The sequence below is a fragment of the Cryptomeria japonica genome, chromosome 10 (assembly GCF_030272615.1).
Source record: "Cryptomeria japonica chromosome 10, Sugi_1.0, whole genome shotgun sequence".
Taxonomy (NCBI): domain Eukaryota; kingdom Viridiplantae; phylum Streptophyta; class Pinopsida; order Cupressales; family Cupressaceae; genus Cryptomeria; species Cryptomeria japonica.
This window is the reverse complement of record NC_081414.1, coordinates 744,873,860-744,900,140: the sequence shown is the minus strand read 5'-3', so window position 1 is coordinate 744,900,140 and position 26,281 is coordinate 744,873,860. Positions and strand designations below refer to the sequence as shown.

Genomic DNA, 26,281 nt, shown 5'->3' with positions numbered 1-26,281 from the left:
TTTAGAACTCAGATATTGAGTCACCCTGTTAGGGGATTTTACAATGTGAATGATCTGTGTATAGCACTCAACTGCTTGCTTGATCAAATCCAATTAAGTTCTAAGTCTGCATCTCACTGGCGGAACTTCTCACACACCCGGGTTCAGCATCACACACTTCTCAAAATCACCGACACTTCAATAACTTTTACAACTAGGTCGACATCAAAACCCTAAGACTTACTACATAGATCATCACAGATTTTTACAACTCATTACAAATCATCATATGGATCATTACAATCGATTACAAATCAATATCAGCCGTTGAATGATCATAAATCGTCACAGCAAGTCGATCTGGTACAAAGTCAAACCCTTAGCACACTCCGCTAAGCACTTTGCACATTCCCAAGAAATTCGTTCTCCAAACGCGCCAAAACATCTTTCAAACACATCACGTAGTTTGTGTTGCATTATCATCAACACGTGAACTTGATGTAGATCACCACCAAACAAAAAATCATTACCGATTAAGAGAATTCTTTATCGGTCCTTAAACCCTTCTTAAGCCCTAGCAAAACTTCATCAAAAATTCAAAACATGCCTTCCAATAACCATCATAGGATGCGGTTCCGGTTATATACTCAAATCCATCATAAAAGCTTATGTATCAAACCACAAGTCACCAAACATCGCCAATCACCCGATTCCATCAAAACTTATCTGCTTTACCAGTTAAGGTATTAATTTGCATTCTTGTCGGTAAACTCTGTCAAACTGTTAAACTCTAACTCCGGTAGACCAAATCACTTAGCCAACAAGTCAATCACCGAAAACCAACAGTAAACATCATTAAACATCAACTAACCCCGATTGCCATCAATGACAACACAAATAACTAATCATGTCATCTTCCCTCTACCGGTACAATCATCCATCATCATCTCATCTTCATCAGTTATGCCAAACATGCCAACAATCTCCCCCTTTGGCATTGATGGCAACACTAAATATCAACATATTGAACACATATTGTTTCGCTCTAATCTGGACCTTCTCTGCAACTCTTCTCTTCTTTGTTGCACCTCATCTGCCGGTTACACTTTATCTTCTCCTCCTGATCATATGCCTTCTCTTGATCATATTTCTTCTCCCCCTTTGACAACAATGCCAAAGGTGCATGACAAATCATCAAGTCTGTTGCAACTGCTGTCTTCAACATGTCTGCAAACTCATCTGAGCTGCTCCCCCTGCGGAGTAGCTTGCATCCAATCAATCCAAAGTGAAAAATAGTCATGAAGCCCACTGGATTGATGCATCCTGCATTCTAGTGTTTTCTGAGCAGGGGTCTGACCCCTAGAGATACTCAAAGGTTGTCTTCAGCAATGGTTTTGTGAAAATGTCTGCTAGTTGCTCTTTGCTTGTCACATACTCCATCAGACTTGTTTTTCTTGTACTCTTTCCCTTAAAAATGTTAATTTTGTGGATCAGAATTAAAATTTATCTTCTTCTATGTATTATCTATCACTGAATTGTTGTATAAATCTGATTGTCTTCTTTTATGTTGCAGGAGAGGAGGAGCATTTTTATTTCAATGTCCATTCTCACACATTTCATTTGGTATATGTAGTGGGCTGGGTACAGTCAAGCGATGCCTTGACCGGCCATGTCTTTTGGACATGGCCGATCAAGATATCACTTGATCATGCCCCCACATTATAATAAATGTTTGAATGAGAGACTTCATTTATCTCTCATTCAATCATTTATCTTACCGAGGCTATCATGCATTAACACTCCCTCTTAGCTAGGTAAGATAAATGTAAAAGGTATTGGGAGCAATATTCATAAATCGTATGATGCTTATCTTGGGACCATAGTTTCAAGATGTGAATTGCCTCTGTCGGCGATTCTATTCACAAACTCTTGAGTGGACTGCCTCTATCGGCGATTCTATCCATAAGCTCTTGTGTGGATTGCCTCAGTTGGCAATTCTATCCATGAGCTCTCACGTGGATTGCCTCAGTCGACGATTCTATCCATGAGCTCTTACATGGATTGCCTCAGTCGGCGATTCTATCCATGAGCTCTTGTGTGGATTGCCTCAGTCGGCGATTCTATCCACAAGCTCTTACGTGGATTGCCTCAGTCGGCAATTCTATCCATGAGCTCTTGTGTGGATTGCCTCTGTCAGCGATTCTATCCACAAGCTTTTATGTGGATTGCCTGAGTCGGCGATTCTATCCACAATCTTGAGTTATTGTAAGATTGTCACCTTCCAATAACCTCAAAAATACAAGTGGAAATCATTTGGAAGTCGTCACTTCCTTATGATTTACACAGGGCCCATAAAATAATTATCAGTATTAATAATAATAATCAATATTTACAATTTTTACCTCAGAAGTGCTCAATCTTGATTAGTAAGCTCCCTCTCAATCACAAGGTATCTTGAGTTTCTTCTAGAGAACATATTTTTCTGAACATACGTCTGAGTTAATGACTTCAGCAAGGGACGCTTGTAGTTTAAGTTTGAGAGGACAAGTTCTTGCAATGTGGCCATATTCGAGACTTTCAAGGAGATATCAATCTGATCTTAATCGAATCTTCCTTCAGGCGGTTAGGCTTTATAGAAGGAAACCTGGCTTTGATACCATGTTAATTTTGTGGATCAGAATTAAAATTTATCTTCTTCTATGTATTATCTATCACTGAATTGTTGTATAAATCTAATTGTCTACTTTTATGTTGCAGGAGAGGAGGAGCATTTTTATTTCAATGTCCATTCTCACACATTTCATTTGGTATATGTAGTGGGCTGGGTACAGTCAAGCGATGCCTTGACCGGCAATGTCTTTTGGACATGGTCGATCAAGACATCACTTGATCGTGCCCCCTCATGATAATAAATGTTTGAATGAGAGACTTCATTTATCTCTCATTCAATCATTTATCTTACCGAGGCTATCATGCATTAACAAAAAAATGATATTTCAATTCTATGTATTTAGTTCTTGCATGTAGCATAGGATTTTTTGAAATATTAATTGCACTAGTATTATCACAGTAAATAGTTACCGGTTCAGACATATCAAATCTGAATCCTTCGAGCACATGTCTCATCCAGATTGCCTGCGTGCAATTCATTGATGTTGCAACATACTCTGCCTCTGCTGTTGACTAAGAAACACAAGTTTGCTTCTTACTTGTCCAAGCAACCAATCTGCCTCCAAGAAGAAAAGCTCCACCGGTAGTGCTTTTCCAGTCATCTACATTGCCTGCCCAGTCTACATCAGTAAACACATTGAAAGAAAAATTTCCTTTATAAGGATACCATAAACCATAATCTATTGTGCCTTTCAAGTACCAGAATATGCTTTTCACCACTATCAAGTGAGTCTCCTTAGGATCCTTTTGAAATATAGCAACCAATCCAACAACATGTGCAATATCCGGTTTCTTATGAACGGCATAATGCAATTTACCAATCATAGACCTGTATTCTTTCTCATCCACAGATGGTGAGTCATCTTGTTTAGACAACTTGCAGCCTATCAGCATCGGAGTACCAACCGGTTTGCAATCCTCCATGCCAAATGTTTTCAACACCTCTTTGACATACTTACTCTGACAGATAAAAATTCCACCATCCAATTGTTGGACCTGTAACCTAATAAATAATTTAATTTCACCAATAAGAGACATCTCAAATTCCTTTTTCATCTCCTCAGCAAAATCTATGCATAAGTCATCATTACCACCAAAGATAATGCCATCCACAAATACTTCAGCTATCAATACTTTCTCTCCATCAGTCTTCAGATATATGTTATTGTCCTCACTGGTACGTTGGACTCCTATCTTGATCAGGTGTGCATGCAACCTTTCAAACCATGCTCTCAGTGCTTGCTTCAATCCTTATAGTGCCTTATGTAGTTTGCAAACCATATCTTTGTCATCAAACAAAGCAAATCCTTTAAATGCAGTGTAAGCAAGAAGCATTCTTACTCCTTCCAATCTCGTCGTAGGTGCAAAGGTTTCACCATAATCTTCTCCTTCTTCTTGTGCATAGCCTTGTTGTCCTCATTTTTGTTTCCAAAAATGAAGGACCACTACCATGAAATTTTTGTGAAAAAATGAAAAAATTTACTCTATGGCACGCTTCCCGAGGCAGAATTTCGACTAATCCTTGGACTGGCTTAATCCTCAGTCCATCCTCGAACTACGTTTCGAATTTCGTCAAATTCTGGGTTCGTTTGTTATGTCTTTCCTTCAATTTCGGGTTTTAAAACCCAGACTGCAGGTGGAGAATTTTCTTCAAAATGCAAGTTTTAATGATATTCATTGTTGTGGTCTTTGTAGGGGAATTTTTGATCACTTACATGTGCATTTTTTATTTCAAATATGTCACTTGTAATTTATTTTAAGTTTCCCATTTAATGTTTTTATCTTTTTGTTGTTTTTTGGTCATTTTTAGTTAAAATAGGGGTTTTTTAGCTCAACTGCAAGTAAACTTGCAGTTTGTCCAAAAAACCCCTACTTTAATGGGTTTTACATGTAATAGGGATTTTAAATCCCCATTACATGCGTGCAAGTGTTTAATACTTGTTGTAGGGATTTTATTTCCCCCTTACAAGTATTTTTAAACTTGCAGTTTGTCTTTTAAAACCCGATTTTAACATAAAGTTCATTTTTGACAATTTTTAAACTTGTCATTTGTCCAAAAAAACCCGATTTTGGCTTAATGAGTGAAAAAGTGAAATTTTAAACTTGTTGTTTTATATTTAAAACCCGATTTTGAGCATGAAAAGGAAAAAGGAGAAAATCGAACTTGTCATTTTATGTTTAAAACCCGATTTGCTTCCTTTTGAAGAAAATCGAACTTGTCATTCATTTTTCAAAACCCGAAATGCAAGAATGAAGCGATTTTGGACTTTTTCAAGGCGAAATTCGTGGATGAATCGTTGGATGATGGGGGCGTTTTGAGTTTGCATCCTATCTTCTTGCATTTTTTGACATCTATCATGCCATTTCAAAGACAAATCCGCTGGTTTTTACCCTAAGAAACAGCAACTGCGTTTTTTTTTAACGTGCCTCATGAATGCCACGATTTGAGCGGTTAAATCTTCAATGTTGCCCACACTCCTAAATCGTTTTGGCCTTTCTTCCTAAGGCGTGGAGGGTAAGAGCAGGTTCGCACCATTTAATGGTGCATTGAATGTGTAATGAATGCCACGTTTTTTCATAAAAACGTGACTCTCTTGGCTGCGTTTTTTGGCATTGATACCTCTTCAAACACCTTTGGTATTATTGCTTTAGCAAATACCTTGATCGTTTTGCTGCAACAAACTTGAAATGAACACTTTCATTGGCATTTTACTCTTGCAAGTTTAAGATTGCTACCATTTTTGGGGGCATTTTCACAAAAACGTGATAAGGGTTTAAAAGTTCAGTTTTGCTTCTTCATCTCAAGAAGTATTGCATTGTTGGAGAAGCATTTTGATTTTCCAATCAAGGTATGTTCTTCCTTTCTTCTCTTCTTTTTATTTTCATGTTTTCTTCTTTTTTTGTTATTAATTGCATTCTTCACATGTGTTGTTCTTCCCTTAAAATTGGTTTTCATGAAACAAATCTTCCCTTTGAAATGCAATTGTTAAATTGCATTATTCTTCTCAAAATTCCATCTTAGCTAGTATTCATCTCGATTACAAGTTCGCTGGAAATTGTTGTTCTTCCCTTACGGTTGAGAAATTTAATCATTTTTGGTTAAATTTCCAAGCTTGAAAAATGTGAAATACCTCTCTCTTGCAAATTCGTGTTTTGAAAACCGGATTACATGTTGTAAAGATCTTCCCATTTTCATGAAAATGACTATCCCGGATATTCCCATTTCTATCCATTCACGTTCCCCATATCCGCACTTTCCATTTCCATCATTTCCCGCAAGTCAAAATCCCATTTTTCATCCGTTTCTCCATTTTCGAATTTACAAGTATACTTGTATTCGGGTTTTAAAATCCCGATTGCATGTATGTACTTTCCAACTTGTATACTTGCGAAAATTCCCCCAAGATCCGAAATTGGTCAAAGTCAAGATTTTCCCATTTCTACATGTCCTCTCTCTTCTTCTCACAAAACCGTGAAATTCAGAGATCAAAGTTTTACCCAGTTGAAAAAAGAAAGAATGATATTTGCAGCTGATTATGATGTGGCCTTAACCCTTTTAAGTCTTCATCACAGCATTCCAGGTTCGCAATCAATGTCAGATTTGCCGGCATCGCCAACTCCAAAGAAAATGAAATACAAATATGATAAATACCAGAATGAGGTTACACCTTCCCAGGTCTCCTCGCCATTGGATCGCATTAGGGACACAGAAATAGGGCATGTTGATATGGCAGAATTCATTCACAGGGTAGAAGATCCACAGGATAACAACTTGCAGCGGCTGTTGGACAGCCATATCCATCATGCGTCTTCTTTCCCAGTGGCTGCCCTAGAACCTGAATTTGTTCTTGCATGCGCCCATCATTTTGACAAAGAGTCAAGAGTCATAAAAAATGATGATGGTGAAGCCATAATTCGTCTTGATGCGGATACAATCGAGAAGGTCTTCAAAATACCTCCTGCACCTGTTTACATGGAAATCACCAAAGAAAGTGCAGCAGAGTATTATGTGAAAAGAGAAAAAGATTGCAAACGCCACATCAATAGGTGGATTCATGAGCCACGTCCTTCCTTCTCAAGATGGGCAAAGTTGTACCGTTGTGATTTCAAGTGGGAGATAGGAGACACCATCACTCTTCTCAGCAGAATGTTAGGCCTTGAGCACTCTAATGTCTTTGAGCCATGGATGTATCAATTCATCATGTTCATACGGCAGTCGCATCACATTTCATGGGGTGAAATCATCAGCGATGCTTTGTGCGAACAACTTGCAGCGGTTCCTACCACTATGACCTTCTTTATGAATTCTTATTTGGTATATTTAGCAGCATCACTTAGACACTTTCCAGGTCTTTCTACCAAGGGTGATCGCTCTCTCATACCAGTTTGGGAATATTATGACCAGCTGCCTTTGAAACCTAGCAGACTACATTTTAGAAGAGTCCAAGACGCATTCTTTGGATATTTTATGTGTCAGTTTGACATGGATCTCAGAAATAAGCGAGTATCAGATGAGGCATGGGTCAAGGTATCTGAGTATGGGTGCTTATTCCTGCAATTTCCCACCTTCACCTACATGAGGATTGGGTGCTATGATGGACAACCATACATGCTACCAAGATACCCGACCGATAGGATAATTCTTATGGAGTTGGGTAGACAGATTATGGCTGTTCATACTCTTCAGTCTGCTAGACACAAGGTTGGAATGGGGATCTCCAGCACAAATCCGTTGAAAATTGGTCGATACTCCCTTGTCACATCTGTGAAGGCTAAGGCCATGGAGGTTGAATTGCAGGAAATCAAGCTTAAGAGGTTCAAACCTAGAGCTGATTTTGATTATAGAGGTATGAAGGAAAAGATCCAAAAATCCTTTGTACATGTTCATCGCATTGAAGACATCTGGGCAGATCTCCGCACAGAAGCTGAAGTCCTGAAGATGGATTACTGCAGGCTCACTGTTGAGCAAATTGTTGACTTGAACTTGGCAGATATCCCACAAGGAATGATTGATGATGGGCGTATACTTGATCCTGAATACACTTCACGGAGGGTTGAGGAAGCTCCACTTCCTTTGATCCAATGGTCACATAAAGAGTGCGTCTCCATTCTTGACAGATTTCAGCCTATCTTGGCCAACACTAACGCATGGTTGAAAAGCAATGCTGTTAGACTTATCAAAATCAAGGTTGGTAAAGAAGATGATTCTACAGGGCCTCTTGGACGAAAGTCTGAGATTCAGATTGATAATAAGGAGGGTGCTTCATCTTCGAGCACAAGGATCAAGTTACGAGTTAGTCGTGCAGTAGTGCTTCCTCCTGAGGAGACAACTACTCGTGGGAAGGAGAAATCACGGTTCCATGTTCGGGTGATCGATCTGGATAATCCAGAAGAGGGGCAGCAATCTGATGATGCGCCTAAGTCTCCAGTTTCAGACACGCCTCATGAGGTCATTCCTCCAGTTTCTATTGAGACGCCTCTTTCTCCCCCTGATTTGCTCATTGATGAGTCTCCTCAGAACGCAGTTCCCATTTCAGCATACAGGCCTTCTCCTGAGCAACAACGAGAAAGTGTGTTGGAAGTTCCTGAAGATAATCCCACTTGCATTCAGTTATCAGAAATTGATACTTCCACTTCTGGTTTTGAAGAATTCATGAGGCAATCTTCATGTCCGTTGGTAACTGAGCAAAACATAGTCGCTATTCAAACAGATATTCCTCCCAGGGTGACCACAGTGATTCAAACAGAAACTGCTTCTCCTTTGCCTACAGCTGTTACAGGAAGTGAGTTGATGACTTTGCCTCCATGGCTTAGTTCTTTCACCCCGAAAAGAAAGAAGCAAGAGATCTCACCTGATGCCTTCGACTACCAGCAACTCAAACAGTCCAGATCCAAAGTTGCTAAGAAGGCGAAGACTATTTCCAGGGTAACTGTTGATAGCAACAAGATGAAAGTAGCTGAAATTGTGGAACCTATTGCAGATAAACCACTTGATGAAATGTCAGCTGCTGATTATAAGGTTACAAGGGTAGAATTGGGCAAGCAAACACATGAAGTCATTAAACATGATGCTCAGTTTTCTGTTGCTTCACTAGTGCAAAGGTGTGACGATCTTCTTGCAAAGAAAGACAAGCTAGAAGAAGAAAACCGACAGCTCATGGCAGCCATCAATAAAATCACAAAACCTGCTGCTGAAGGGAGTAACTCCATAGGTTCTTCCGGTTCCCAAGAATCGATTCGTGGAGTAGAAAGGGCTGCTCAAAAAGTACAAGCACTGGATTCCTGGATTGATCACCTTCATGATCAATGCGTGCAAGTGATAAAAGACATTTTTCAAATAATGTCTAAGCTGGAAACCATTGAGGAGAAATTGGATCAGACTTCTAACACTTTCAAAAAGAATCTGGAAAGTGTTGAGAAAAGTCTGGCAATCTGGCGTACCATGCCCCAACAACAGCTGAGTATTTTGCAGGAGCACACCATCATCTCTTCCAGGGTCATGTACTTGGAATATGAGGAACTCATGGAAAACAAAACCCTTGTTCTTAAGTCCCTCATCGAAGAGATCAGTGATGCAAGGAGATTCCGGAATGAAGTTTATCAAGGTATTGTCTCACATTGCGAAAGGGCCTCTTGCAATATAGTAAGTCAGGATGGAGAGCTAATTCCAGAAGAAGAAGTTCTTGCGGACTTACAGATGAGGATTCATGGTGAATGGAGGAGTGAACAATTCTCGGCAGTTTCAATTCAAGCATTGATGAAACATCAAGCCTTTTTGCATGAGATCCAGTCCATCCTGGATAGAGACAATTCCGCGCTCCTCCGCTGTCACGACACTATTGTGAAGACTATGGTAGTTGCTAAGAACACTCATGAACCGAATCCCGAGGAACTACAAGCGAGCATCCGGAAATTTCAAGGATTCATGTCTTCACAAAAGGCAACCTAAGTGTTTTTCAACACTTAGTTGAATTTTCTCTCTTTCGTAATCTTTGGTTGTAATTTCGTTTTGACAAGTTACATGTAAAAGTAATTTTTGTAAAATACAAGTTACACATTACTTGTACTTTTGTAATTACATGTAAGGCAACTACAAGTTATGTCCGATTAGGACTGTAGTTGGAATAAGTCTTAGTTAGTTAGAGTGACTCTTAGTTAATTAATGAAGTCTCAGTTATTTATTGAAGGAGTCTTGGTGGTTGAGAGAATCTCTCAAGTTAGTTATGATCCTCCCACCTTTTTCTCAAGGCTCCTCTTCTATAAATACTTGAGAAGTCCATTGTAAATATATCTTTTGGGAAAGCACGCAAAAACTCTGCCAAATTTACAGCAAGAAGTCTTTGAGCTTATGTATGTGGATTGAAAGTTTTTGAAGAAATAATAAAGAAGGACTACTCAAGTTTTGAGTCTTTGAGCTACATGTTTGAGTTTGAATCTTTTATTTCTTCTATGCCAAGTGTTTCTAAAGGAGCTTAGTCCAATCTGATTTGAAGTCTTTGAGCTGCAAGTAGAGAAGATTAATTAAAATAGGAAAATCTCTAGAAGGAGCAGCAAGTCTTTGAGCTTGCGTCTATTCTTGAGGAAAATTACTGTTTGATAAGAAATAGCAGCAAGTCTTTGAGCTTGCATTAATTCTTGTCTTTGTGTTAAAAGAATAGATTATTTCAGTCTTTGAGCTGTTATCTTTTATTCGTTGTAAAATTTAGTATAGCAAAGGGTAGATAGGACTTCCAGTAGTCAAGTCTTTGAGCTTGATATTGCTGTCCCGTCCCGAAGGAAGTGACGGGAGTCTTTGAGCTTTCAGGAAACTTCACTTCCTTTCTCTCATTTTACTTGAAAGTGGTTACTGCTGTTATTCAATCGCTATCCTTTTCTGTGAAGAGAAAAAAGGATATTGTCTTTCTTGAAAAAAAGAAGAAAGATTGCTGTCCCATCCAATTTTATTTTCCAAGTTGTAGTTAGATAGGGGGAGCCTTCCCTTAATTAGGAGAGTTTTTACTCGTGTGCTGTAGTTGAAACCACAATTTTGTATATTTCCCCAAGTGTACAAAATTTTCAACCAACAGTTTTTTGGCGACTCTGCTGGGGACACGGACGCATTCGGGAGCCTCACGCTTTCGTTTGAAGACTAGTGTCCTACCATTTTGAAAGAAGATCTTGGAAATTCCTTCATTTCTTTAAGCTGGAAAGTTCGCGTGTTTACGTTCGTCGGAAGAAAGGTGAACATTCAGAAGAAATATCTGTTGCTGAAAGAGCTAGATACTTTTTGCTCGCTAGTACATCTTCCCTTTCACGAACCACAAGTTATCCTCCTTCAAGGAAGAAGAAATCCATCCCAAGTGAAAATTCTTCCTTCTTTTTCAAACCACTAATTCCTTCATTACCTAATATGGCTAATCCTCCACTTCCTCCTCCCGGTCCATGGGGAGTAGCTTTTGGGCCTTTGGCATTAACCCCGCCTCTTCATCCGCTTCCACAAGGTTCGCGCAAAAATCTTCCTAAATTTTATGGCGATGGAAAGCAACACCCAGATGAACATGTCAAGTCCTTTTATATGGCATGTGGTGTTCTTGGGGTTGAACATCAAGATGTTGCTGTTCGGTTGTTCATAGAGACTCTTCAAGGTATTGCAGCCGACTGGTTTTTCAATCTTACGGCTGGTTCAATTGTTTCCTGGAACTCGTTGAGAGACAAGTTCGAGGAACGTTTTAAGCCTGCAGAAGATGAGCACGCCTTATTGGCCCAGTTGACACAAATGAAGAAGGATACGCATGAAGGCATGCGTGAATTCATTGCTAAATTTAACAAATTAGCAAATAGAATTCCCGTTAATTCTAAGCCTACTCCTGAAAACCTCAAGTGTTTTTTCATCAACACTCAATTGCCCGAGGTTAGTTTCTTCTTAAGACGAGCATCTCATGCTGATTTAGAAGTTGCTCAATCAATGGCTACTGAAATTGAGGACGACTTGATCTTAGCTGGTAAGATCAAGAAGGATTCTAATCGGTTCAAAGGAGTTTCGCACCAGGATAGTTCATTTTCTGGTTCTACCGATCCAATGGTACAGAAATTGGCAAATGAACTTCTTGCTTTGAAGAAGCAAGTGTCTCAGAATTCCTACCCCGCACCATACAAGGATATCCCAAGAAGGACATATCCTAATGCTGCTGCCAGTTATGCTGCCAAAAATCAACCCAAGTTGCCTCCCCCTCCGGAGAAACTTGCGCTTGAGCCACCTCCTTCAAAGGCAGCAGTTGGTTATTATGAGACTGATCAAAATGAGTCTTCTTATTTTGATTATCAGTCCGATGAAGTTGCTCTTCCTCAACAAGAAGAAGAAGAAGTGACTGGCGACTCTACTATACGTTACATGCACTATGATGACTCTGTTGCTGCCGACAGGACTCATAGCCAAGCATTTGCTGTAACAACAAGATCCCAGACCCGGTTGGCCCAGCAAGAAGAAGCTGCAAAGATCGCAAGTGATTTACAAACACCTGTTGTTATTGCTCAAAGAGGAACACCGCTGCCTTATATTTCAAAGGATGCAGCGAAAAACCAAGTAAGTAACAAAAGTCCTCCTCTTGCTTCATCTGTTGATCCCAAGCCCAGTATGCCCAACCCCAAAACATTATCAGACAATGTTAATCCTTTTCTAGCTGGTTCATTTCAAGCCTTTGATATTATTGACCATGCTAGGAAGACTAAGATCCAGATGTCCGAAGTTGAGTATTTGCAAGCTAATCCTGATCAATTTGATAGATTAGCTGATTTTGTTAGAAGCAAGGAGACTCGTCCTATACTTGAAAACACTATCTCTCACAAGAACCCAAGAAGTTGCCTAATCATTTGGTAGCCATTCCATCTACCACCCAGGGAAAAATAGAACCTTTTTACATTTCCTTGTTGATCAATGGTTTTCAATTAAGCAATTGTGTCTTGGATTCTGGTGCTTCTGATAACGTCATGCCCGCGAAAGTTGCTCAAGCTTTGGGGCTGACTTTGACCAAAACTTTTGGTCATTGTTATTCCATGGAGAACAAGCAAGTACCCCTTATTGGACAAATCAAGGACGCACAATTTGCATTTGCTGCTTTTCCGGATAATAAGATAAAGATGACTGTCTTGGTGGCTGACGTTCCTGCATCATACGGAATGTTGCTTGGCCGTAATTTTTGTAAAGATGTTGGAGGTGAACTCAACATGGATATGACAGAAGCAAGAATACCTGTCAAAGGTGTTGTGCAGAAGTTAATTCCTGAAAGAGAGACCAAGTACACGGTTGTCAAATCCAATGACCCTCATGCTCAGATTCTTTTTGAATCTTCAGGTTTTGGTAATTATTACCTCCATGTTGATGAAATTTCAGAATTTGCTGAAGATTATCCTTCTAGCAGCTCTGACATTTCATTACTTTCGGCAAATGAAAGTTTTGTTGATATTGATCAGGATCAAACATCAGAAGGTGGGTCATCCAGTTCATATGTTATGGTTGAAGAGGTCGCATCTTCAGTTGCTGATGAAAGTATTCCATCACCTCCTCAACAAGAAGAGCTTCATTCTTCGTCTGTTCAAGAGGAAAGTTCATCCTCTCCTATGGAAGAAGATGATAACTTTTCTTTTCACAATGCACTCATCTCGGAGGAAGGCAGCTCTAATCATTCCAATGAAAACAACAGTTCAAATGATGTATGGACTCTTGAATTTGATGGTAGCTGTGCTACGAATGGATCCGGAGCTGGTGTAGTTCTTATATCTCCCAAGGAAGAGATCTTCCCTTACTCTTTCAAATTACAATTTGCTAATACCAACAATACGGCTGAATATGAGTCGCTCTTGTTGGGAATGAGTGTTGCATTGAAAAGAGGAATCAGAAACCTTCATGCCCAAGGCGATGCAGAATTAATTGTTTGTCAATTGAGAAATATATATCAGACTAAGAATGACAGGCTCAAGCATTATCGCAATTTGGTATGGGAGAATATTGAAGAGTTTGATTCTTTCAATATCTCAGTTGTTCCTCGTGAATACAATGATAGAGCTGATTCTCTTGCTGTTTCAGCTACTTCATTAATTCCACATCTTGACTTTGGTCAGGATAAATACATCATTGAGATAATCTGCAGACCAAGTGTGCCTGATAATTGGGATCATTGGCAGATCTTCAATGATGATAAGCAGATTAATAATTTCTTGCAAGCTGAGGATGGTTTCAACAACTTGTATTTTGAAGGAAGTAATTCTCCTTCTTCTTCATCTTCAGATCCAGTGCCTGATACATCATCTGAATCAGATGAAAATATCCTTCAGCTGAAAGGAAATAAAATCCCCAAGGGATTGGTTTCTCTTGAAAAACTTTTCGATCAACATGATCGTTATATCAAGAGACGACAACAAGAGGGTACTGATTCTCTTATGGGATATGAGAAATACAATATTGGATCTGACGGAGATCCAAAGTTTGTCAATATTGGCAATAACTGCACTTTAGAAGAGAGAAATCAGTTTATTCAGCTTTTGTGTCAATATCATGATGTCTTGGCGTACTCATATGATGATCTAAAGTCCTTCCAACCCAAGGAAGTGCAGCATGACATTCCTCTCAAGCTTGGTGCGGAACCTTTCAGACAAAAGCAACGCCAATATAATCCAAAGATTTCAGGTACCATTCTTTCTGAAGTTCAAAAGATGCTTGATGCTCGGATTATCTTTCCCATCCATCATTCAACATGGTTGGCAAACATAGTACCGGTGCGTAAGAAGAATGGAGAAATACGTATCTGTGTGGATTTTAGAAATCTTAATCGGCTATCACTCAAAGACAATTATCCATTGCCAATCATGGATCAAGTCTTGCAAACGGTGACAGGTTCCGAGATGCTATCTATGCTAGATGGATTTTCGGGATACAATCAGATTGAGGTTAGTGAACCTGATCAACACAAGACTGCATTCACCACTCCATGGGGTACGTTTGCATACCGAAGAATGCCTTTTGGGTTGATCAATGCAGGAGCTACTTTCCAGCGAGCTATGGACTTGGCTTTCCGTGGTATTGTTGGAAGATATATTGTAGTATATCTTGATGATCTTACTGTTTTTTCTAAAGATCGTGAGAATCATCTTTTTCATCTACAAGATGTACTTGAAAGATGTCGCAAGCATGGCGTCTCTCTTAATCCCAAGAAGTCAGTTTTTGGGGTGACAGAGGGAAAACTTCTTGGTCACATTGTTTCCAAGGAGGGTATAAAAGTTGATCCTGAGAGGGTTAAATCAATTCAGAATCTACCTTTGCCATCCAACAAGACTGCTGTTCATTCTTTTTTTGGTAAGGTTAATTTTTTGCGAAGATTTATTCCTGACTTTGCAGAGAAGACTCGTCATATTGTGGACATGATGAAAGGAAAGTCTTCTTTCCATTGGAATTCTGAAGGAAGAGCGGCATTCAATGAAATTAAAGATGCAATTGCTCATGCACCCGTGTTGGTTTGTCCTAACTACACCAAGGAGTTCATTATGTATAGCTATGCTTCCGAGCATACTTTGTCAGCCATTTTGATGCAGAAAAATTCAGAAGGAATTGAATCTCCTATTGCTTTCATGAGTTGTCCTTTGAAGTCTCATGAACTCAAGTATTCCTCTATTGAGAAGAATGCTTATGCGGTGGTAAAAGCAGTTAAGAATTTCCGTTTTTACATCTTGAATTCTCATACCGTTGTGTTAGTTCCTGATACATCAGTCAAATCTATCTTAACACAACAGGATTTTGGTACAAAAAGAGGAAATTGGATTGCTAAAATCCAAGAATATGACTTGGAAATCAAGCCTACAAAGCTCGTTCGAGGAAGAGGACTCTGTCAGCTGATGGCGGAAGGTATTCCGGAGGAGCGAGAATTGAATGATTCAGAAGATCTTCCCAAGGTGTTGTTTGTTAGTACTATTGATGAATGGTACTCTAATATAGCATTTTTCTTGACCTATGGCGAATGTCCACAACATTTGACATTCAAGGAAAAGAGAAGTATCAAGTTGAAAGCTGCAAACTTCGTATTATGGGATGCTGGTTTGTACAAGAAAGCCATTGACGGTACTTTCCTCCGTTGTGTTGACAAAGCGCAACAAACTAAATTGCTGGAATCTTTTCATGACAAGGCTTGTGGTGGACATTTTTCTGCCCCAGTGACCGCTCATAAAATTTTGAGAGCAAAATATTATTGGCCTACACTCTTTCAAGATGCTTTTCGGTGGGTACGTAAGTGTGTACATTGTCAGCAGTTTGTAGGTAAACCAAAGCTTGCAGCATTACCATTGAAGCCGGTTATTGTTGAAGAACCTTTCCGGCAATGGGGCATTGATTTCATTGGTGTGATCAATCCCTCCTCAAGTGCGGGTCATTCCTATGTCCTTACAGCTACTGATTATTTCACCAAGTGGGTGGAAGCCATACCAGTAAAGAACGCTACTTCTGAGGTAGTATGCAGGTTCCTCAAGGAGAATATTATTTCCAGGTTTGGTGTTCCTTTCAAGATTGTGACTGATAATGCGGCTACTTTCTCTTCCTCAGAAATTTCACAATTTTGCTTTGAGTATAATATTTTGTTAACTCATTCATCTGATTATTATCCTCAAGGTAATGGTCAAGCGGAATCTAGTAACAAGAATTTGATTACTATCATTCGCAAGCTTGTGGAGGAAAATCAAAGGTCCTGGCATAAGGCTCTTTTTGATGCTTTATGGGCAGACAGGATTACACCCAAAAGGGCTATTGGTATGTCTCCATTTCAGCTCCTTTATGGGATTAATGCAGAAATACCCATCACTTTGGAACTTCCTGCTCTCAAGTTATCTAAAGCAATTGAGGATCAAACTTATGAGGATGCTTTAGATAAAAGGATCATGTATCTTTCCCAACTGGAAGAACAAAGAACACAAGTGGTAGACCGAATTGCTCAGCATCAGCTACAAGTTAAAATTCTTTTTGACAAGAAAGCAAAACAAAAAGGATTCCAAGTTGGTGATCGTGTTTTGCTTTGGGATAAGCGAAGGGAACCGAAAGGCTTACATGGCAAATTTGATTCTCTTTGGCGAGGACCCTTCACCATTCACCGTATTGCTGGAGAAGATAGTTTTATCTTGTCTTATCATGATGGAACTCCATTTGTGCTGCCATGTAATGGTCAGCATTTGAAGCATTACTTTGAATGAAGATTCGAGGTAACTTTTTGTAAATAATGTCTTTCTCTTGGTTGTTTTTCGCCTTTTGTTTGTTTTTTTTGTTTTTTTTTTTGCTTTGTTTGACTCTGTGACCCAATGGATAAGAGGAAGGCACTAAGAGTTCTGGATTCTTTTCTCTCATAATCTTGAAGGATAAACGAAAGAATTCCCCAGTCAGAGCCTGTTGTTGTCCTCATTTTTGTTTCCAAAAATGAAGGACCACTACCATGAAATTTTTGTGAAAAAATGAAAAAAATTACTCTATGGCACGCTTCCCGAGGCAGAATTTCGACTAATCCTTGGACTGGCTTAATCCTCAGTCCATCCTCGAACTACGTTTCGAATTTCGTCAAATTCTGGGTTCGTTTGCTATGTCTTTCCTTCAATTTCGGGTTTTAAAACCCAGACTGCAGGTGGAGAATTTTCTTCAAAATGCAAGTTTTAATGATATTCATTGTTGTGGTCTTTGTAGGGGAATTTTTGATCACTTACATGTGCATTTTTTATTTCAAATATGTCACTTGTAATTTATTTTAAGTTTCCCATTTAATGTTTTTATCTTTTTGTTGTTTTTTGGTCATTTTTAGTTAAAATAGGGGTTTTTTAGCTCAACTGCAAGTAAACTTGCAGTTTGTCCAAAAAACCCCTACTTTAATGGGTTTTACATGTAATAGGGATTTTAAATCCCCATTACATGCGTGCAAGTGTTTAATACTTGTTGTAGGGATTTTATTTCCCCCTTACAAGTATTTTTAAACTTGCAGTTTGTCTTTTAAAACCCGATTTTAACATAAAGTTCATTTTTGACAATTTTTAAACTTGTCATTTGTCCAAAAAAACCCGATTTTGGCTTAATGAGTGAAAAAGTGAAATTTTAAACTTGTTGTTTTATATTTAAAACCCGATTTTGAGCATGAAAAGGAAAAAGGAGAAAATCGAACTTGTCATTTTATGTTTAAAACCCGATTTGCTTCCTTTTGAAGAAAATCGAACTTGTCATTCATTTTTCAAAACCCGAAATGCAAGAATGAAGCGATTTTGGACTTTTTCAAGGCGAAATTCGTGGATGAATCGTTGGATGATGGGGGCGTTTTGAGTTTGCATCCTATCTTCTTGCATTTTTTGACATCTATCATGCCATTTCAAAGACAAATCCGCTGGTTTTTACCCTAAGAAACAGCAACTGCGTTTTTTTTTAACGTGCCTCATGAATGCCACGATTTGAGCGGTTAAATCTTCAATGTTGCCCACACTCCTAAATCGTTTTGGCCTTTCTTCCTAAGGCGTGGAGGGTAAGAGCAGGTTCGCACCATTTAATGGTGCATTGAATGTGTAATGAATGCCACGTTTTTTCATAAAAACGTGACTCTCTTGGCTGCGTTTTTTGGCATTGATACCTCTTCAAACACCTTTGGTATTATTGCTTTAGCAAATACCTTGATCGTTTTGCTGCAACAAACTTGAAATGAACACTTTCATTGGCATTTTACTCTTGCAAGTTTAAGATTGCTACCATTTTTGGGGGCATTTTCACAAAAACGTGATAAGGGTTTAAAAGTTCAGTTTTGCTTCTTCATCTCAAGAAGTATTGCATTGTTGGAGAAGCATTTTGATTTTCCAATCAAGGTATGTTCTTCCTTTCTTCTCTTCTTTTTATTTTCATGTTTTCTTCTTTTTTTGTTATTAATTGCATTCTTCACATGTGTTGTTCTTCCCTTAAAATTGGTTTTCATGAAACAAATCTTCCCTTTGAAATGCAATTGTTAAATTGCATTATTCTTCTCAAAATTCCATCTTAGCTAGTATTCATCTCGATTACAAGTTCGCTGGAAATTGTTGTTCTTCCCTTACGGTTGAGAAATTTAATCATTTTTGGTTAAATTTCCAAGCTTGAAAAATGTGAAATACCTCTCTCTTGCAAATTCGTGTTTTGAAAACCGGATTACATGTTGTAAAGATCTTCCCATTTTCATGAAAATGACTATCCCGGATATTCCCATTTCTATCCATTCACGTTCCCCATATCCGCACTTTCCATTTCCATCATTTCCCGCAAGTCAAAATCCCATTTTTCATCCGTTTCTCCATTTTCGAATTTACAAGTATACTTGTATTCGGGTTTTAAAATCCCGATTGCATGTATGTACTTTCCAACTTGTATACTTGCGAAAATTCCCCCAAGATCCGAAATTGGTCAAAGTCAAGATTTTCCCATTTCTACATGTCCTCTCTCTTCTTCTCACAAAACCGTGAAATTCAGAGATCAAAGTTTTACCCAGTTGAAAAAAGAAAGAATGATATTTGCAGCTGATTATGATGTGGCCTTAACCCTTTTAAGTCTTCATCACAGCATTCCAGGTTCGCAATCAATGTCAGATTTGCCGGCATCGCCAACTCCAAAGAAAATGAAATACAAATATGATAAATACCAGAATGAGGTTACACCTTCCCAGGTCTCCTCGCCATTGGATCGCATTAGGGACACAGAAATAGGGCATGTTGATATGGCAGAATTCATTCACAGGGTAGAAGATCCACAGGATAACAACTTGCAGCGGCTGTTGGACAGCCATATCCATCATGCGTCTTCTTTCCCAGTGGCTGCCCTAGAACCTGAATTTGTTCTTGCATGCGCCCATCATTTTGACAAAGAGTCAAGAGTCATAAAAAATGATGATGGTGAAGCCATAATTCGTCTTGATGCGGATACAATCGAGAAGGTCTTCAAAATACCTCCTGCACCTGTTTACATGGAAATCACCAAAGAAAGTGCAGCAGAGTATTATGTGAAAAGAGAAAAAGATTGCAAACGCCACATCAATAGGTGGATTCATGAGCCACGTCCTTCCTTCTCAAGATGGGCAAAGTTGTACCGTTGTGATTTCAAGTGGGAGATAGGAGACACCATCACTCTTCTCAGCAGAATGTTAGGCCTTGAGCACTCTAATGTCTTTGAGCCATGGATGTATCAATTCATCATGTTCATACGGCAGTCGCATCACATTTCATGGGGTGAAATCATCAGCGATGCTTTGTGCGAACAACTTGCAGCGGTTCCTACCACTATGACCTTCTTTATGAATTCTTATTTGGTATATTTAGCAGCATCACTTAGACACTTTCCAGGTCTTTCTACCAAGGGTGATCGCTCTCTCATACCAGTTTGGGAATATTATGACCAGCTGCCTTTGAAACCTAGCAGACTACATTTTAGAAGAGTCCAAGACGCATTCTTTGGATATTTTATGTGTCAGTTTGACATGGATCTCAGAAATAAGCGAGTATCAGATGAGGCATGGGTCAAGGTATCTGAGTATGGGTGCTTATTCCTGCAATTTCCCACCTTCACCTACATGAGGATTGGGTGCTATGATGGACAACCATACATGCTACCAAGATACCCGACCGATAGGATAATTCTTATGGAGTTGGGTAGACAGATTATGGCTGTTCATACTCTTCAGTCTGCTAGACACAAGGTTGGAATGGGGATCTCCAGCACAAATCCGTTGAAAATTGGTCGATACTCCCTTGTCACATCTGTGAAGGCTAAGGCCATGGAGGTTGAATTGCAGGAAATCAAGCTTAAGAGGTTCAAACCTAGAGCTGATTTTGATTATAGAGGTATGAAGGAAAAGATCAAAAAATCCTTTGTACATGTTCATCGCATTGAAGACATCTGGGCAGATCTCCGCACAGAAGCTGAAGTCCTGAAGATGGATTACTGCAGGCTCACTGTTGAGCAAATTGTTGACTTGAACTTGGCAGATATCCCACAAGGAATGATTGATGATGGGCGTATACTTGATCCTGAATACACTTCACGGAGGGTTGAGGAAGCTCCACTTCCTTTGATCCAATGGTCACATAAAGAGTGCGTCTCCATTCTTGACAGATTTCAGCCTATCTTGGCCAACACTAACGCATGGTTGAAAAGCAATGCTGTTAGACTTATCAAAATCAAGGTTGGTAAAGAAGATGATTCTACAGGGCCTCTTGGACGAAAGTCTGAGATTCAGATTGATAATAAGGAGGGTGCTTCATCTTCGAGCACAAGGATCAAGTTACGAGTTAGTCGTGCAGTAGTGCTTCCTCCTGAGGAGACAACTACTCGTGGGAAGGAGAAATCACGGTTCCATGTTCGGGTGATCGATCTGGATAATCCAGAAGAGGGGCAGCAATCTGATGATGCGCCTAAGTCTCCAGTTTCAGACACGCCTCATGAGGTCATTCCTCCAGTTTCTATTGAGACGCCTCTTTCTCCCCCTGATTTGCTCATTGATGAGTCTCCTCAGAACGCAGTTCCCATTTCAGCATACAGGCCTTCTCCTGAGCAACAACGAGAAAGTGTGTTGGAAGTTCCTGAAGATAATCCCACTTGCATTCAGTTATCAGAAATTGATACTTCCACTTCTGGTTTTGAAGAATTCATGAGGCAATCTTCATGTCCGTTGGTAACTGAGCAAAACATAGTCGCTATTCAAACAGATATTCCTCCCAGGGTGACCACAGTGATTCAAACAGAAACTGCTTCTCCTTTGCCTACAGCTGTTACAGGAAGTGAGTTGATGACTTTGCCTCCATGGCTTAGTTCTTTCACCCCGAAAAGAAAGAAGCAAGAGATCTCACCTGATGCCTTCGACTACCAGCAACTCAAACAGTCCAGATCCAAAGTTGCTAAGAAGGCGAAGACTATTTCCAGGGTAACTGTTGATAGCAACAAGATGAAAGTAGCTGAAATTGTGGAACCTATTGCAGATAAACCACTTGATGAAATGTCAGCTGCTGATTATAAGGTTACAAGGGTAGAATTGGGCAAGCAAACACATGAAGTCATTAAACATGATGCTCAGTTTTCTGTTGCTTCACTAGTGCAAAGGTGTGACGATCTTCTTGCAAAGAAAGACAAGCTAGAAGAAGAAAACCGACAGCTCATGGCAGCCATCAATAAAATCACAAAACCTGCTGCTGAAGGGAGTAACTCCATAGGTTCTTCCGGTTCCCAAGAATCGATTCGTGGAGTAGAAAGGGCTGCTCAAAAAGTACAAGCACTGGATTCCTGGATTGATCACCTTCATGATCAATGCGTGCAAGTGATAAAAGACATTTTTCAAATAATGTCTAAGCTGGAAACCATTGAGGAGAAATTGGATCAGACTTCTAACACTTTCAAAAAGAATCTGGAAAGTGTTGAGAAAAGTCTGGCAATCTGGCGTACCATGCCCCAACAACAGCTGAGTATTTTGCAGGAGCACACCATCATCTCTTCCAGGGTCATGTACTTGGAATATGAGGAACTCATGGAAAACAAAACCCTTGTTCTTAAGTCCCTCATCGAAGAGATCAGTGATGCAAGGAGATTCCGGAATGAAGTTTATCAAGGTATTGTCTCACATTGCGAAAGGGCCTCTTGCAATATAGTAAGTCAGGATGGAGAGCTAATTCCAGAAGAAGAAGTTCTTGCGGACTTACAGATGAGGATTCATGGTGAATGGAGGAGTGAACAATTCTCGGCAGTTTCAATTCAAGCATTGATGAAACATCAAGCCTTTTTGCATGAGATCCAGTCCATCCTGGATAGAGACAATTCCGCGCTCCTCCGCTGTCACGACACTATTGTGAAGACTATGGTAGTTGCTAAGAACACTCATGAACCGAATCCCGAGGAACTACAAGCGAGCATCCGGAAATTTCAAGGATTCATGTCTTCACAAAAGGCAACCTAAGTGTTTTTCAACACTTAGTTGAATTTTCTCTCTTTCGTAATCTTTGGTTGTAATTTCGTTTTGACAAGTTACATGTAAAAGTAATTTTTGTAAAATACAAGTTACACATTACTTGTACTTTTGTAATTACATGTAAGGCAACTACAAGTTATGTTCGATTAGGACTGTAGTTGGAATAAGTCTTAGTTAGTTAGAGTGACTCTTAGTTAATTAATGAAGTCTCAGTTATTTATTGAAGGAGTCTTGGTGGTTGAGAGAATCTCTCAAGTTAGTTATGATCCTCCCACCTTTTTCTCAAGGCTCCTCTTCTATAAATACTTGAGAAGTCCATTGTAAATATATCTTTTGGGAAAGCAAGCAAAAACTCTGCCAAATTTACAGCAAGAAGTCTTTGAGCTTATGTATGTGGATTGAAAGTTTTTGAAGAAATAATAAAGAAGGACTACTCAAGTTTTGAGTCTTTGAGCTACATGTTTGAGTTTGAATCTTTTATTTCTTCTATGCCAAGTGTTTCTAAAGGAGCTTAGTCCAATCTGATTTGAAGTCTTTGAGCTGCAAGTAGAGAAGATTAATTAAAATAGGAAAATCTCTAGAAGGAGCAGCAAGTCTTTGAGCTTGCGTCTATTCTTGAGGAAAATTACTGTTTGATAAGAAATAGCAGCAAGTCTTTGAGCTTGCATTAATTCTTGTCTTTGTGTTAAAAGAATAGATTATTTCAGTCTTTGAGCTGTTATCTTTTATTCGTTGTAAAATTTAGTATAGCAAAGGGTAGATAGGACTTCCAGTAGTCAAGTCTTTGAGCTTGATATTGCTGTCCCGTCCCGAAGGAAGTGACGGGAGTCTTTGAGCTTTCAGGAAACTTCACTTCCTTTCTCTCATTTTACTTGAAAGTGGTTACTGCTGTTATTCAATCGCTATCCTTTTCTGTGAAGAGAAAAAAGGATATTGTCTTTCTTGAAAAAAAGAAGAAAGATTGCTGTCCCATCCAATTTTATTTTCCAAGTTGTAGTTAGATAGGGGGAGCCTTCCCTTAATTAGGAGAGTTTTTACTCGTGTGCTGTAGTTGAAACCACAATTTTGTATATTTCCCCAAGTGTACAAAATTTTCAACCAACAAGCCTTTGCAAGCCAATCTTTCTTTATTTCTCACAACCTTGCCTTCTTCATTTAACTTGTTTCTAAAGACCCATTTAGTTCCAATCACATTCTTGTCTTCCGGCCTGGGAACAAGTGTCCATGTCTTGTTCTTCTCTATTTGATCCAACTCCTCATTCATTGCACTAATCCAGTCATCATCCTTTAATGCCTCTCTTACTGTTATCTGCTCAATAGTAGAAATCAGACAAGAATTTTCTCTGATTTTCCTCCTTGTTTGTACTCCAGCAAGTTTAACTCCAACTATTTGTTCTTTTGAGTGATTCAACTTGAGATACCTTAGAATAACCGGTTCCGGTGTTGTGCTTCCTGCTTCATGTTCTTCATTGCTCTCTGCATTTACCGGTTGAGCATTTATTTCTGCAACATTTTGCTCATCAGTCTTTTGCATTCTATAAACACAAGTCTTTCTTCATCTTTCTCAGGCTCAGATTCTGCTAGTCTCTCCAGATTTCTCAGAGAGTTCATCTATCTTCACATTAGCACTCTCAATGATCTTTTTAGTTTTCTTGTTATAATATTTAAATGCCTTACATTTTGTAGAGTAACCAAGAAAAATGCCTTCATCACACTTAGCATCAAACTTTTCAGTGTAATCATCTCTCTTAATATATGATTTACTCCCAAAAAATTTTAAATAATTTACACTAGGAGTCTTTCCATGCCATTATTGATAAGGTGTTTTGTTATTACCTCTTTTTACAAGTACCCGGCTCAAAGTATATACAACAGTGCTGACTGCTTCTCTCCAAAACATCTTCGGTACTTCACCTTGAATTATCATGGTTCTAGCAGCTTCAACAACCATTTTATTCATTCTCTCTACTATCCCATTCTATTGTGGAGTTCTAGGAGTTGACATCTGCCTCTTAAAACAATACAAATTTGAGTATCAATTTCACCAACTTAAAACTCAATAGACGTAAGAAATAACACCAAGTATGCAATCACAACATAAAGCATAAACCACATGACACAAGAAATTTTTACGTGGAAAACCCAAATGGGAAAAAGCACGGTGGGAGTTAGTACTCACAAGATCCACTATCTGCAGTATAGAGATCTGATCGGTTAAGGTCTACAACACCCAGTTAGGGGCACACCCTGTTAGAAGTGTCTAAACCCGGTTAAGAGCTTTACAAAAAGGCCTGTGAGGACCAGCCCTGTTAGAAGCTACCCAAGTAACTCGGATTTACAAACACAAGTTAATGTGTCACCTGGTCAGAGGATTTAATGATCAAAACTGTTAGGATCTGATTGCACCCTGTTAGAAGTGACCTTGTAAGAGGATTTTCTTGCCGCAACTATTAGGGAGACAACAAGTACAAATGATCTCAGTATAACACCTTTTGTGTCTAATAAGATCCGCTTCAGAACATTGCAACATCACAAAGACTTCATCTCTCAACTCCTTCAATCTTCGCACTATCAGAAAATACAAAATTCACTCATCACATATCACACTATCAAGCTCATGTATATATATCCTTTCATACCTCATCACACATTTAAAATCATCATAAGGTCGGCTAGAACCTTGTTACAATCCCCTAGGTTCAATGCATCTAGACAATCTTGCATTGTACGCTTTAGTTATGTTGGCTACTGACATAACAAATCCAATTTTGTGCCGTTTTACCGATCTGAGTGATTTTCATCGCTACCGGTTAAATCTCCATCAACTAATTTGTTCTATCAAACAAATCTCCTTCACCTGATCGATCCAACACGTGTGGTCACGAACATATCTTCACCTAATAGTCTTCAATGCTGCTACAAAACCACATCATCTCAATCTTCATGATTTTCATGTACCGGTTGTTGGAATGTAACATTGTCTATCATTTACTGGTTGAAGTCCTAATTACCGGTTCTGATAAAAATGTCTCTGCTTTACCGGTTTGTTGATATGTGGCGACTGATCAGCAAAGTACTGTACATTCAGCATGTATCGTTGCCGAGGTCCGGGGTCGAGCCGGGCCCCGGGTGGGGTTTTGGGGGCAGCAGCCCCCAAAGCGGGCAAAGCCCGCTGCGGGGATTCGGGGGCGGTAGCCCCTGAGAAAAAAAATTTTGCCGTTTTTTGTTGATGAAAACTGACATTGTAATAAAACCCTAAAAAGGCCGACTTTGTTTGTTGCCCTAAAAACACATGTTATAAGCGGCTGGGATGCTTAAGGCATTGTAATGTTGATGTACTATTTTTGCTGGATAATAAGAAAGATTGGACGGCTGTGTATGGTGGATGTAACCCATTCTGGGTGAACCACGTTAAATCTCTGTGTTATCTGTGTCCTATTTTATTCCTTTATCTTTTGTATTTAAATCTACATATAATTGTTAGTTCATATTTGCTTCGGATCTGCTTGAAACCCTAACACGGTTAAGTCTAGCCGGTTGAACTGTAGGACTTAGATGACTCAAAGAAACATAGTTGCCATCAATGACAACATACAAAATAGTCATCATACATAAATCAAATCTCTATGCACAACAGACATATACCGGTTGCATCAAGCAAACACATATTACTGGTTTAG

General features: G+C 39.2%; 1 protein-coding gene across 4 annotated transcripts in view; it reads right to left on the bottom strand.

Annotated features, from left to right (window-relative positions):
• LOC131076011 (uncharacterized aarF domain-containing protein kinase At1g71810, chloroplastic) overlaps nucleotides 1-26,281 on the bottom strand; it is a 291,860-nt gene that overhangs the window by 171,179 nt on the left and 94,400 nt on the right. The window lies entirely within an intron of this gene.